The sequence below is a fragment of the Heterodontus francisci genome, chromosome 6, assembly GCF_036365525.1.
Source record: "Heterodontus francisci isolate sHetFra1 chromosome 6, sHetFra1.hap1, whole genome shotgun sequence".
NCBI classification, from domain to species: Eukaryota; Metazoa; Chordata; class Chondrichthyes; order Heterodontiformes; family Heterodontidae; genus Heterodontus; species Heterodontus francisci.
Genome location: NC_090376.1, coordinates 33865611 through 33881227, shown reverse-complemented (window position 1 = coordinate 33881227; position 15617 = coordinate 33865611). Strand labels below are relative to the sequence as shown.

The following is a 15617-nucleotide window of genomic DNA, read 5'->3' as shown; positions in this document are numbered from 1 at the left end:
TCACCTGGTGGTAACACATTCAATGAAAAATCTGCATTTCTTGGCTAAAAAAACACTTTATAGATTTATCTGATGGCTTGATGATCCTAAGTGTGTGTTGAATGTCTACTGGTCTGAACAGGGGATGCAAAGTTGTTAGAGCCTAGCACGAGTTAAAACTAGATTACACTACTTAAAGCCAGCCTGCACCTCTTAAAGTTGAGGTGCAATTTGGCTGGAACAGGTGCTGGAATTCATTCTACAACTGCGCCAAACTTGGAAAAGTTGCAAGGATGACACAATATGGTAGAGAGCATGCTGCAAGATTACCCAATGCTGTAATGGAAGCCTTGGTGCGGGAGGTGGAGAGGAGTAGAGATGCCTCCCTGATTCATCACAGTCCTACTCTTCTGCCTTTCTCCTTTCAAATACCGAAGAGCTGCAACCTGGCCAAGAAGCAGTGGAACAGCAAGAGATAGAAAAGCAGGAAGACAGTGATGAAGAAGAAACACCACCACTCGCTTTCACTTGCAGTCACCACTTCAGATATTGACATTGCTTATATTTTAGAGGATAGCTTTGAGGCGGGATCTGCATGTGGTGGGACACAAGTGGTCTGCAGCCAGGGAAAGGGACAAGGGTAGCGCAGGTGCCAACTCACCCTAGGGTGATGTTGCATACGTGTTCTGCTGCAGAGGACTCAAATGAGGACTTTGGGGGGGCAGCTTACAGAAAAGGCTGATGGGTATGCATAATGAAATGCCTTCGGTCAATGTTACGGAGCATGGAGGAGTCCTGCACCAACTTGGCACAGGGCTTTCCACAGCGTGGAAGTGGTGGCCAAAGCCATTAGCACATTTGCAGAGCCAACCATGTTGCAGCTGCCGATGGCCAATGTCTCAGCTTCCATTGCAGCACAAGCAGAAGCCACTCAACATCTGGGTGCTGCAGTGGAAGCTCAGACTGAAGTCATGCTACACATCATCATCATGCTGTCATCATAGATGGGGATACCAGTCTTTAAAGGGGCTTGCAGGGTATCACAGAAATCCAGCAATCTGTCCTCCAACATGTTTCTAGGTTAGCTGAGGTGTCGTCCCAGGGGTTTGGCAGTGGCTCTGTGGAGCATGAACCTGCTGTCCTCTGTCAGAATGACAACATTTGCCCTCTCGGCACTGCCAATCCACTAGTGCTCTTGCTGTTGCCTGCCAGCCAATCATCCCAGACTTCTACTGCCCATGTGGAGATGGTGCAGTCTGAAGCCAAGCCTTCTAGGCCCAGAGCTACTTGAGGTCATCCTGCAAGGCAGTCTCTTCTACTAAACATCAGCAGCCTTCCACCAGCCATGCTGCAGCCAATGGGATAGCACTGTGTGGGATTCCTAGGACACGGAAAGCCACTTGGAAGACAGGCACTAAGGAAATGCACAAGGGTGGTTTTTGACATTTGTATGCAATATGGCATGTTTTGATTTGCAAGTTTGGTTTGAAATGTTATTTTATGGTGACTCTTACTTTTGCATTGTGGCCTAGCGGATGCTGTGATGTAACAGTGACAGAGGGAAGCGAAGGTGCGAGACTGTTGGTGAATGGGGCATTGGGGTTGCGGTTATTGGTATCGCCGTCAGATGTGTTGATCCCGGACAGCCTGGTCTGAAAGGGGCTGTGTTGATTGTCGCCTCCCCCCTCCTCCTCCTCCTCTTCTTCCACCTCCTCTACCTCCTCTCCACTTCCTATCTTCCTCTTCAGCTGGTTTCCATATAGCTGGCGGCAAGGGCTGTGCCCTTACAGTGGCGAGATTGTGCAGCAGGCAATATGCCACCATGAACTTTGACACCTGCTGTGCTGTGTATTGACGGTACCTCCAGGCAGATGAAGTGCTGTTTAAACATGACAGTGGTCTGCTCTATCACATTTCGTGTGGCAGTACGACTTTCATTAGATGCATACTGCCCACATATGCATATGTTTCACACCAGAGTCATGAGCCATTCTGTCAAAGGATAGCCCTGATCACCTGGTTGCCACTCTCTGGTTTGTCCTGGTGGCTCAAATGTAGATGGCACAGTGGACTGCTGCAGAATGAAGGCATCATGACTGTTGCCATGTTACTGGGCATTGACCTATGTGATATGCTGTGTGTGATCTCATATCAGCTGGACTTTGAGGGTGCGGAAATTCTTTTGGTTGTGGTGCATCTCAGCGTTGACATGTGGCCCCTAAAAAGAGATATGTGTGCAGTCAATGGCACCGGCACCTTGGGGAAGTTGGCAATACTTGTGACGCTACATGCTCACTCCACTTGCTTCTCTCTAGCAAGAGAGAATGAAATGTATTCAGCTGTGTTGAAATACAGAGCCTCATTGACCTCCCTTATGCAACAGTGGATGGCAAACAGAGAGAGGTAGCAAATGTTGCCTGCTGCACCCTTAAAGGAGCCAGATGCATAAACGTTTATGGCCATGCTCACCTTCACAGCCACTTGCAATGCCGTCCTTGGCCTGCTCTTAGGCTGCAGTTGTGGCTGCAGCAGGTGGCAGATTTCAGTGAGGACGTTCTTATGAAATAGAGACATCTGACACTCTGTTCGTCGCTGAAGTTCACATAGGAGAATTGCTTCCTGAATACCCTGGGTGACTAAAGCCTCCTGTTAAGAGCAGTTCCCCCTCCCCCTTCTCCTCATCCTTCATCCAGCAGCTTGTCCTGCTTTGTGTCATTTTCCGCTCATTCTCCTTGACATGCTGTAGATCAAGGGAGCTGCAAACTACTGTACCCATGTATGGGGGAACATGTGGTTTGGGCAGAATACTTGAAGTCAGAATAAAATTCTACAGCACATGTCATGATGCTTCCTAAAGTCTTCAGCAACTTCAAACAACTCTGGAAAACACCAAACACTTCTGGCAAGAGTCAACAGAAATCAATCAGCAACTCACCTGAAAGTAGTTGTTGTTGATAGCATTGTTGGAGGCTCCTTTCTGCTGCTGAACGCATGAGAAGGTGTTAGCTGGAGCACTGAGCACCAAAATGGCAGCATTGGCATCAAATCAGCATTGCACGCTGATTGACATCATGATCTGAGTACCATGCATACATCCAGCGGGTACCCCCTGTGGACACGCTAACCACACCACCAAAATGGTGTTGGGGGCATCAAATGAAGCTTTATGGGTAGAGTTTAGGAATAAAAAAGGGACAGCCACATTGCTAGGTGTTTATTATAGACCCCCAGATAGTCAGCGGGAAACTGAGGAGCAAATATGTGCGCAATTTGCAGATGTGTGCAAAAATAACAACAGGGTAATCATATTAGGTGATTTCAACTTTCCCAACATTAATTGGGATGGTCATCGTGTTAAGGGCTTAGATGGAGTGGAGTTCTTAAAATGTATACAGGAGAACTTTTTAACTCAATATGTAGAAGATCCAACAAGGAGGTTGCAGTGCTGCACCTAATTCTGGGGAATGAAGCCGGACAGGTGGTTGATGTGTTGGTGGGGGAACATTTTGGTGATAGCGACCACAACATGTTACAATTTAATCTTGTTATGGAGAAAGAAATAGACAAGTTGCAAAAAAAGGTTTTGGATTGGGGGAGAGCGAATTTTAGTAAAATAAGGCAGGATCTGGCCAAGGTAGACTGGAAAGAGTTACTTGTCGGGAAATCTACAGAAGAGCAGTGGGGGGCATTCAAAAAAGAAATGGGGAGGGTACAGGCCCAACATGTTCCCTCTAGGGTAATAGGTAGGAGCAACAAGCCCAGAGAACCATGGATGACCAGAAACATTCAGGGTACGATGAGAAGGAAAATAGAGGCTTTTAGCAAATACAAGCAGAGCAAATCAATGGAAGCATTAGTGGAGTACAGAAAGTGTAGGATGGAGCTTAAGAAAGCAATTAGGAAAGCAAAGAGGGGATATGAGAAAGCTCTGGCTGGTAAAAGTAGGGAAAATCCCAAGATATTCTATAAGTATATCAATGGGAAGAGGATAACCAGGGAAAGAGTAGGACCCATTAGGGACCAAGGGGGGAATTTGTGGGTGGAGCCAGAGGACATTGGTAGGGTGTTGAACGAATACTTCACATCTGTCTTCACCCAAGAGAAAGAGGATATAGATATGGAACTTAGAGAGAGAGACTGTGAGGTTCTTGAGCAAATTATCATAGGGAGTGACAAGATATTGGAGGTTTTGGAAGGCTTAAAAGTGGACAGATCGCCAGGTCCGGAGGATTTGTGTCCCAGGATGCTGTGGGAGGTGAGGGTGGAGATTGCAGGGGCTCTGACCCTAATTTTTAATTCCTCTCTGGCCACGGGGGAGGTGCCAGAGGACTGGAGAACAGCTAATGTGGTCCCACTATTTAAGAAAGGTTGTAGAGATAAGCCAGGGAACGACAGACCAGTGAGTCTCATGTCAGTTGTAGGGAAACTATTAGAATTAGAATTAGAATTAGAATATTACAGCGCAGTACAGGCCCTTCGGCCCTCGATGTTGCGCCGATCATCTGACCTACACTATTCCAGTTACATCCATATGTCTATCCAATGACCACTTAAATGCCCTTAAAGTTGGCGAGTCTACTACTGTTGCAGGCAGGGCGTTCCACGACCCTACTACTCTCTGCGTAAAGAAACTACCTCTGACATCTGTCCTATATCTTTCACCCCTCAACTTAAAGCTATGTCCCCTCGTGTTTGCCATCCTCATCCGAGGAAAAAGACTTTCACTATCCACACTATCTAACCCTCTGATTATCTTGTATGTCTCTATTAAGTCACCTCTCCTCCTCCTTCTCTCTAACGAAAACAACCCCAAGTCCCTCAGCCTTTCCTCGTAAGACCTTCCTTCCATACCAGGCAACATCCTAGTAAATCTCCTCTGCACCCTTTCCAAAGCTTCGACATCCTTCCTATAATGCGGTGACCAGAACTGCACGCAATACTCCAGGTGCGGCCTCACCAGAGTTTTGTACAGCTGCATCATGACCCCGTGGCTCTGAAACTCGATCCCCCTACTAATAAAGGCTAACACACCATATGCCTTCTTAACAGCCCTATTAACCTGGGTAGCAACTTTCAGGGATTTATGTACCTGGATACCAAGATCTCTCTGCTCATCTACACTACCAAGAATCTTCCCATTAGCCCAGTACTCTGCATTGCTGTTACTCCTTCCAAAGTGAATCACCTCACACTTCTCCGCATTAAACTCCATTTGCCATCTCTCAGCCCAGCTCTGCAGCCTATCTATGTCCCTCTGTACCCTACAACACCCTTCGGCACTATCCACAACTCCACCGACCTTCGTGTCATCCGCAAATTTACTAACCCACCCTTCTACACCCTCATCCAGGTCGTTTATAAAAATGACAAACAGCAGTGGCCCCAAAACAGAACCTTGCGGTACACCACTAGTAACTAAACTCCAGGATGAACATTTGCCATCAACCACCACCCTCTGTCTTCTTTCAGCTAGCCAATTTCTGATCCAAAGCTCTAAATCACCTTCAACCCCATACTTCCGTATTTTCTGCAATAGCCTACCGTGGGGAACCTTATCAAACGCCTTACTGAAATCCATATACACCACATCCACGGCTTTACCCTCATCCACCTGTTTGGTCACCTTCTCGAAAAACTCAATAAGGTTTGTGAGGCACGACCTACCTTTCACAAAACCATGCTGACTATCGCAAATGAACTTATTCTTTTCAAGATGATTATAAATCCTGTCTCTTATAACCTTTTCCAACATTTTACCCACAACCGAAGTAAGGCTCACAGGTCTATAATTACCAGGGCTGTCTCTACTCCCCTTCTTGAACAAGGGGACAACATTTGCTATCCTCCAGTCCTCCGGCACTACTCCTGTCGACAATGACGACTTAAAGATCAACAACAACGGCTCTGCAATCTCCTCCCTGGCTTCCCAGAGAATCCTAGGATAAATCCCATCTGGCCCAGGGGACTTATCTATTTTCACTCTTTCCAAAATTGCTAACACCTCCTCCTTGTGAACCTCAATCCCATCTAGCCTAGTAGTCTGTATCTCAGTATTCTCCTCGACAACATTTTCTTTCTCTACTGTAAATACTGACGAAAAATATTCATTTAACGCTTCCCCTATCTCCTCTGATTCCGCACACAACTTTCCACTACTATCCTTGATTGGCCCTGTTCTAACTCTTATCATTCGTTTATTCCTGATATACCTATAGAAAGCCTTAGGGTTTTCTTTGATCCTATCCGCCAATGACTTCTCGTGTCCTCTCCTTGCTCTTCTTAGCCCTCCCTTTAGATCCTTCCTGGCTAGCTTGTAACTCTCAAGCGCCCTAACTGAGCCTTCACGTCTCATCCTAACATAAGCCGCCCTCTTCCTCTTGACAAGCGCTTCAACTTCTTGAGTAAACCACGGCTCCCTCGCTCGACAACTTCCGCCCTGCCTGACAGGTACATACTTATCAAGGACACGCATTAGCTGCTCCTTGAATAAGCTCCACATTTCGTTTGTGCCCATCCCTGCAGTTTCCTTCCCCATCCTACACATCCTAAATCTTGCCTAATCGCGTCATAATTTCCTTTCCCCCAGACATAATTCTTGCCCTGCGGTATATACCTGTCCCTGCCCATCGCTAAGGTAAACCTAACCGAATTGTGATCACTATCGCCAAAGTGCTCACCTACATCTAAATCGAACACCTGGCCGGGTTCATTACCCAGTACCAAATCCAATGTGGCATCGCCCCTGGTTGGCCTGTCCACATACTGTGTCAGAAAACCCTCCTGCACACACTGGACAAAAACAGACCCATCTAAAGTACTATTGGAGAAAATTCTGAAGGAGAGAATCTATCACACTTGGAGAGGCAAAATTTAATTAGGAATAGTCAGCATGGCTTTGTTAGAGGGAGGTCATGCCTAACAAATTTGATTGAATTTTTTGAGCATGTGACCAGGTGTGTAGATGAGGGTAGTTCAGTTGATGTAGTTTACATGGATTTCAGCAAAGTCTTTGACAAGGTCCTACATGGGAGACTTAGCAAGAAAGCAAATGCACCTGGGATACAAGGTAACTTGATAAGGTGGATTCAAAATTGGCTTTGTTGTAGGAGACAGAGAGTGATGACAGATGGCTGTTTTAGTGACTGGAAGCCAGTGTCCAGTGGCGTACCACAGGGATCTGTGCTGGGTCCCCTATTGTTTGTCATTTATATAAACGACATAGATGACTATGTGGGGGGTAGGATCAGTAAGTTCACGGATGACACAAAGATTGGCTGAGTGATTAACAGTGAGGTGGAGTGTCTTGGGTTGCAGGAAGATATAGACGGGATGGTCAAATGGGCAGAAAAGTGGCAGGTGGAATTTAACGCTGAAAAGTGTGAGGTGATACACTTTGGAAGGAGTAATGTGACACGGAAGTATTCAATGAACGGCCTGACACTGGGAGGTTCCGAGGAACAAAGGGACCTTGGCGTGTTTGTCCATAGATCTCTGAAGGCAGAAGAGCAGGTTAATAGGGTGGTGAAAAAGGCATATGGGACACTTGCCTTTATCAATCGAGGCATAGATTACAAAAGCAGGGAGGTCATGTTGGAGTTGTACACAACTTTGGTAAGGCCACAGCTGGAGTACTGTGCGCAATTCTGGTCGCCACATTATAGGAAGGATATGATTGCATTGGAGGGGGTGCAGAGGCAATTCACCAGGATGTTGCCTGGGTTGGAACATTTAAGCTATGAAGAGAGGTTGGATAGGCTTGGGTTGTTTTCACTGGAGCAGAGAAGTCTGAGGGGTGACCTGATCAAGGTGTACAAGATTATGAGGGGCATGGACAGGGTGGATAGGGAGAAGCTTAGTTGAAAGGTCAGTTACGAGGGTCACAAGTTTAAGGTGAGGGGCGGGAGGTATAAGGGGGATTTGAGGAAGAACTTTTTTACCTAGAGGGTGGTGACGGTCTGGAATGCCCTGCCTGGAAGGGTGACAGAGGCAGGTTGCCTCACATCCTTTAAAAAGTACCTGGATGAGCACTTGGCACGTCATAACATTCAAGGCTATGGGCCAAGTGCTGGCAAATGGGATTAGGTAGACAGGTCAGGTGTTTTAATGCATCGGTGCAGACTCGATGGGCCAAAGGGCCTCTTCTGCACTCTATTATTCTGTGATTTATACTGCTAGCACCTGAAGTATATGGGTGTGTGCCGTGGTTTTTATTTTGGAGGCCAAACAACACTTGTAGCTCTGAAAAACCAGGCACTATGGAGCCAAATTTTTCTACCTATGTTTTACATTAAGTCAGCTTTAACATTGATTAATCAAATCCACTTACAGCTGATGGAACTTGTTTCTCCTCTTCTCAGATTAAATTAAAACAATTATTGGGAACTGTAACCATAGTAATTTACTTACTGCTTACCTAGTTGCTTACACATTAGATTAAGTGCTTTCATCAGAATTTTTTGGAGGCAGCTAATATTGTACATTCTTTGCAAGGATCTCTAATCAGCAATGCAATAATGTTATGAGGAACAAGCAGATGCTTTTGTTAGGGTCAAAAATTATTGTTTAACAAGATTGTGCAATTTTGTGTAAACCTACCTAACTGCTTTAACACTAAATATACAAATTATTAACTCCAGATTTTCTCAATTTTGCAATTCATTTTATCAGACTGCTGGGAGGTTACATACCAAGTATCTAAATAATAAGTTAAATAAATGTGCATTTCCCAACTTTTTTGACTAAGGATACTGCAAAACTAGCAACGACAATTGTTCTGACAGCATTTATAGCCAAATCATCAAATATTATCGTTGTCAATGTATTTTCTGAGCATCAAGTACCTCTTTGGGTTTGTCAGTTGTCGACAACTTCACAGTAAGTCTAAAATCCTAGTTGTAATCTCACATAAGCTTACTTATCTTTTCTGTTACAAAATATGACTTTGCTCTTTTATTTAAACGGAACAGTGTACACATTCGGGTAGATTTTCATCTTCACTGACTGGCAGTAATCTGGAGGGGCCAATTTTATGGCGATTGTAGAACCATTTAAATCAATAAATGGAAAGTCAGGCAGGTTCTTTAAAAGCATGTGATGTGCCCCTGCCTACCCCATTAGTTTGATCATACTTTTATTTTAGACTTAAGGAGAATACAGTGGTGTGGTTAATGTAGATTCCACTGCACTCAGTTTGGAATATCAGATGTACTGCTGTGAGAGATTCCAAGAATGCTCCCAAATGAGAGACAGAAAATCAGATCAGGATTCTCACATACCCAGAACTTCTGGACAAGGTAACAGCACAGAATTTGAACACTTGCACATTCACAAGTTGGTGGATCATGAACTTATAAGCACTCGCCAAGCATGGAGAATGTAGTACCTTCCCTGGTGATGGTACATGTTCCAACTCCTTTCTCTTATTGTCCAACTCTGTAGGACAGCCATTATTTGATTCCACTGCAACCTGTCGAAATGCAGCAGAATTGCAGCAATGGCTTCTCTCCAGACTTCCATGCAGTCACTTCTGAAGTTCCCAGGGATTTATCCACTTTCTCATCAACATACTGCTCTTCAGGAATATTGTCCATGGACACATCAACTTTCAAATGGGTGAGATAAGTCCCAGCTTTCTGCCAATTCCTTCAATTCTACAACCATCATAGAGTCATAACGGCACATAAGGAGGCCATTCGGCCCATCAAATTCATTCCAGCTCTCTGTAGAGCAATCCAGTCAGTCCTATTTCTCTATCCCTGTACCTTGCAAATTTATTTCCCTCCAGTGGTCATTCAATTTCCTTTTGCCATCATTGATCATCTTCCCTTCCACCACCCTCGTAGACAGCGGGTTCTAGGTCATTACCACTCGTTGTGGAAACATTTTTTCTTCACATCCCCCCTGTATCTCTTGCCCAAAACTGTAAATCAGTGTCCCATATTCCTTGTACCATCAGCTAATGGAAACAGATTTTCTTTGCCTACCTTATCTAAACCTGCCATAATCTTGTACACCTCTATCAAATCTCTCCACAACCTCCTTTGCTCCAAGGAGAACAACCCCAGCTTCTGCAACCTAACCTTGTAGTTAAAATCCCTCATCCCTGGAATCATTCCGGTAAATCTCCTCTGCACCCTCTCAAAGATCCTCACAACCTCCTGAAATGTGGTGACCAGAACTGGATGCAATACTCTAGTTGTGGCCTAACCAAAGCTTTATAAAGGCTCAGCATAACCTCCATGCTTTTGTACTCAATACCTCTATGTATGAATCCTAAGGTCCCATATGCTTTACTAACTACTCTCTCAATATGTCCTCCCAACTTCAAAGATCTATTCACATGAGCCCACAGGTCCCTCTGTTCATGCACACTCTTTTATCTGATACTTTGTCAAATGCTGTCTTAAAATCCACATAGGCTGTAGTGTTTTGAGAATTGCATTGTACATATTGTTCACTTGAGGCTACCATGCACACATGAGCCAGCAGAGGGAGCTGAAAGAGAAAGTGAAAGTAAAACAGAATAAAGAAGACTCCATTATGTTCAACAGCATGTTGCTCCTGTCTCAGTCTTTGCTTCATATTTCTTACTAAATTCGCCTAAACCTCACGCCAGTTTCAAGAACATCAGAATGGGGTGAAAAGAAAATGGATGATGAAAAACAGGAAACATTGCTTTCAGGTATGAAATTTTTGGAAGGTTTTTGTCTCCTTTTACAGACAGCATTTTAAGTTGCAGACTGTGTTCGAGTGACACACAGGAAGCTTGGACAGTGTCTATACACACACAGAACTCTCCAAAATAACCATCCAATCAAAAAAAAAATTAATTTTGGATCATTGCAGAGAAGTTTTCACTTACCTGGGAGCAGAGCGGAGCAGTGGCTGGCGGACCTGTGAGGAACCTGATCCGGAGCGGCGGCTGTAAATAAAGAGCGGGGCTCGAGGCCCTCTTTCACTTACCTGGGAGCGGAGCGACGGCTGGTGGACCTGCGTGGAACCTGATCTAGAGCGGTGGCAGACTTCCTGTGTCTCTCAGCGCGCGCTGAGACTCAAAAAACAGGAAAAAAAAACTTACAGTGTCATCAGTGAAATTCTGCAAGGTGATTGGTTGGGTAAGTAACAGCTTTTAGTGCATTTAAATTGCTTAAAAAGGGAAAGTTTTTTTTTAAAAAAACCTCACGTGATAAGGTGAGTAGTACTACTTAAATTGGAGTAATTTATTAAGGACATTAGATTGTAGTAGGTAGTGTTTGGAGTAGAACAAGACCCTTAATGTAACTAGTATTTTTTAGAGGGAGTAACTAAATTAATTTAAAGGTAAGTCATGGCAGGACAGCTCAGCCCCATGGTACGCTCCTCCTGCACTATGTGGGATATCAGGGACGCTTCCAGTGTCCCTGACAACCATGTGTGCAGGAAGTGTATCCATTTGCAGCTACTGACTGTACGCATTACGGAGCTAGAGCTTTTTTTATTAATTCATTCATGGGATGTCGGCGTCACTGGCCAGGCCAGCATTTATTGCCCATCCCTAATTGCCCTTGAGAAGATGGTGGTGAGCTGCCTTCTTGAACCGCTGCAGTCCATTTGCGGTAGGCATACCCACAGTGCTGTTAGGAAGGGAGTTCCAGGATTTTGACCCAGCAACAGCGAAGGAACGGCGATATAGTTCCAAGTCAGGATGGTGTGTGACTTGGAGGGGAACTTGCAGGTGATGGTGTTCCCATGCATTTTCTGCCCTTGTCCTTCTAGTTGGTAGAGGTTGCGGATTTGGAAGGTGCTGTTTAAGGAGCCTTGGTGCATTGCTGCAGTGCATCTTGTAGATGGTACACACTGCTGCCACTGTGCGTCGGTGGTGGAGGGAGTGAATGTTTGTAGATGGGGTGCCAATCAAGCGGGCTGCTTTGTCCTGGATGGTGTCGAGCTTCTTGAGTGTTGTTGGAGCTGCACCCATCCAGGCAAGTGGAGAGTATTCCATCACACTCCTGACTTGTGCCTTGTAGATGGTGGACAGGCTTTGGGGAGTCAGGAGGTGAGTTACTCGCCTCAGGATTCCTAGCCTCTGACCTGCTCTTGTAGCCACAGTATTTATATGGCTACTCCAGCCCCTAGGATGTTGATAGTGGGGGATGCAGCGATGGTAATGCCGTTGAATGTCAAGGGCAGATGGTTAGATTCTCTCTTGTTGGAGATGGTCATTGCCTGGCACTTGTGTGACGCGAATGTTACTTGCCACTTATCAGCCCAAGCCTGGATATTGTCCAGGTCTTGCTGCATTCCTACACGGACTGCTTCAGTATCTGAGGAGTCACGAATGGTGCAATCATCAGCGAACATCCCGACTTCTGACCTTATGATTGAAGGAAGGTCATTGATGAAGCAGCTGAAGATGGTTGGGCCTAGGACACTACCCTGAGGAACTCCTGCAGTGATGTCCTGGAGCTCAGCTGATTGACCACCAACAACCACAACCATCTTCCTTTGCGCTAGGTATGACACCAGGCAGCAGAGAGTTTTTCCCCTGATTCCCATTGACCTCAGTTTTGCTCGGGCTCCTTGATGCCATACTCGGTCAAATGCTGCCTTGATGTCAAGGGCAGTCACTCTCACCTCACCTCTTGAGTTCAGCTCTTTTGCCCATGTTTGAACCAAGGCTGCGGGTGGATTCACTGTGGAGCATCCGCGATGCTGAGGACGTCGTGGATAGCACATTTAGAGAGGTGGTCACACCGCAGGTAATGGCAGCACAGGCAGAAAAGGGATGGGTGACCACCAGATGGAGTAGTAGGCGCAGGCAGGTAGTACAGGAGTCCCCTGTGGCCATCCCCCTCTCAAACAGATATACCGCTTTGGATACTGTTGGGGGGGATGACCTCCCAGGGGAAAGCAGCAACAGCCAGGTCCGTGGCACCAAGGATGGCTCTGCTGCACAGCAGGGAGGAAAAAGGAGTGGAAGAGCTAATGTGATAGGGGATTCTATCATAAGGGGTACAGATAGGCATTTCTGTGGTCGCAAATGTGACTCCAGGATGGTATGTTGCCTCCCTGGTGCTAGGGTCAAGGATGTCTCAGAGCGGCTGCAGGACATTCTGAAGGGGGAGGGTGAGCAGCCAGAGGTCGTGGTACACATTGGTACCAACGACATAGGTAGAAAAAGGGATAAAGTCCTGTAACAAGAATTTAGGGAGCTATGTAGCAGATTAAAAAGCAGGACCTCTAAGGTTGTAATCCCTGGATTACTCCTTGTGCCACATGCGAGTGAGTTTAGAAATAGGAGGATAGAGCAGATGAATGCGAGGCTAAGGAGATGGTGCAGGAGGGAGGGCTTTAGTTTCCTGGATCACTGGGTCTGTTTCTAGCAAAGGTGGAACCTGTACAAGTTGGACGCGTTGCACCTGAACCAGAATGGGACAAGCAACCTTGCTGGGAGATTTGCTCGTTCTGTTGGGGGGGGGGTGCGGGGGGTGGGGGGGTTAAACTCATTTGGCAGGGGATGGGATACAGAGTGGAGGTACAGTAGGAGTAATATGGAACAGAAAATGAGTCTGCCTGGAAGGCAGAACAAACATAGACCTGGTAAGGCACAAGGGAAAAATGCAAGGTTGGATTGCATCTATTTCAATGCAAGGAGTCTTACTAGTAAGGCAGATGAATTGATTAGCACATGGGATTATGATATTATTGCGATCACAGAGACATGGTTGAGGGAGGGACAGGACTGGCAGCTCAATATTCCAAGGTACAGAATCTTCAGGCGCGACAGGGGAGGGCATAAAAGAGGAGGTGGCATTGCACTGTTGATCAAGGAGTCAATTACTGCAGTAAGGAGGGATGACATCTTAAAAGGTTCCTCAAATGAGGCCATTTGGGTAGAACTTAAAAACAAAAAGGGGGCAATCACTTGGCTGGGTGTCTACTACAGGCCTCCAAACAGTCAGGAAGAGATAGAGAAGCAGATATGTAGGCAAATCTCTGAGAGGTGTGAAAATAATAGGGTAATAATAATAGGAGATTTCAACTTCCCCAATATCAACTAGGATAGTCTTAGTGCAAAAGGCTTAAAAGGGGTGGAATTCTTAAAATGCATACAGGAGAGCTTTTTGAGCCAGCATGTAGAAAGTTCAACAAGGGAAGGAGCAGTACTGGACCTAATCCTCGGGAATGAAGCCAGTCAAGTGGTAGAAGTGTCAGTGGGGGAGCATTTTGGGGATAGTGACCATAACTCTGTAAGATTTAAGGTAGTTATGGAAAAGGACAAAGATGGACCAGAAATAAAGCTACTGAATTGGGGGAAGTCCGATTTCAATATGATAAAACAGGATCTGGCCAAAGTGGACTGGGAGCAGCTACTTGTAGGAAAGTCTACTTCACATCAGTGCGAGTCATTCAAAGAGGAAATAGTGAGAGTTCAGAGCCAACATGTACCCATTAAGGTGAAGGGTAGGACTAACAGGCCTAGGGAACCCTGGATGTCAAGGGATCTAGAGGATTGGATCAGGGAAGAAAAGGAGGCTTACGGCAGATCCCAAGTGCTGAAAACAGCAGAGGCACTAGAGGAGTATAGAAAGTGTAGGGTGGCACTTAAAGTAATTAGGAGAGCGAAGAGGGGGCATGAGAAAGACTGGCAGGCAAGATAAAGGAAAATACCAAGGCATTTTATAAGTATATTAAGGGTAAGAGGATAACCAGGGAAAGAGTAGGGCCCATTAGGGACCAACATGGCAATCTTTGTGTGGAGCCGGAGGACATATGTGAGGTTTTAAATGATTACTTTTCATCGGCGTTCACTATGGAGAAGGACGATGTAGGTGTAGAGATCAAGGAGGGGGATTGTGATATACTTGAACATATTAGCATTGAAAGGGAGGAAATATTAGCTGTTTTAGGGGGCTTAAAAGTGGATAAATCCTCAGGCCCAGATGAAATATATCCCAGGCTGTTATGTGAGGCAAGGGAGGAGATAGCAGGGGCTTTGACACAAATTTTCAAATCCTCTCTGGCCACAGGAGAGGTAGCAGAGGACTGGAAGACAGCAAATGTGGTACCATATTCAAGAAGGGTAGTAGGGATAAACCAGGTAATTACAGGCCGGTGAGTCTAACATCAGTGGTTGGGAAAATATTGGAAAACATTCCGAGGGACAGGATTAATCTCCACTTGGAGAGGCAGGGATTAATCAGGAATAGTCAGCATGGCTTTGTCAGGGGCAGATCGTGTCTAAGTAACTTGATTACATTTTTTGAGGAGGTGACTAGATGTGTCGATGAGGGTAAAGCAGTAGATGTAGTATACATGGATTTCAGTAAGGCTTTTGATAAGGTCCCACATGGCAGATTGGTTAAGAAGGTAAGAGCCCATGAGATCCAGGGCAATTTGGCAAATTGGATCCTTAGTCGCAGGAGGCAGAGGGTAATGGTCGAGGGCTGTTTTTGCGATTGGAAGCCTATGACCAGTGGTGTACCACAGGGATCGGTGCTGGGACCCTTGCTGTTTGTAGTGTACATTAATGATTTAGATGTGAATATAGAAGGTATGATCAGTAAGTTCGTACATGACACGAAAATTGGTGGTGTTGTATATAGTGCGGAGGAAATCCTTAGATTACAGGGAGATATAGATGGGCTGGCAAGATGGGC

General features: G+C 45.7%; 1 long non-coding RNA gene across 1 annotated transcript in view; it reads left to right on the top strand.

Moving 5' to 3' along the window:
- Positions 1 to 8766: 8766 nt before the first annotated feature.
- LOC137370938 (uncharacterized) overlaps positions 8767 to 15617 on the top strand; it is a 31416-nt gene continuing 24565 nt past the window's right edge. Inside the window, exon 1 of the long non-coding RNA XR_010975144.1 lies at positions 8767 to 8853. This is a non-coding gene — a long non-coding RNA (uncharacterized lncRNA). The remainder of the gene's footprint in view (positions 8854 to 15617) is intronic.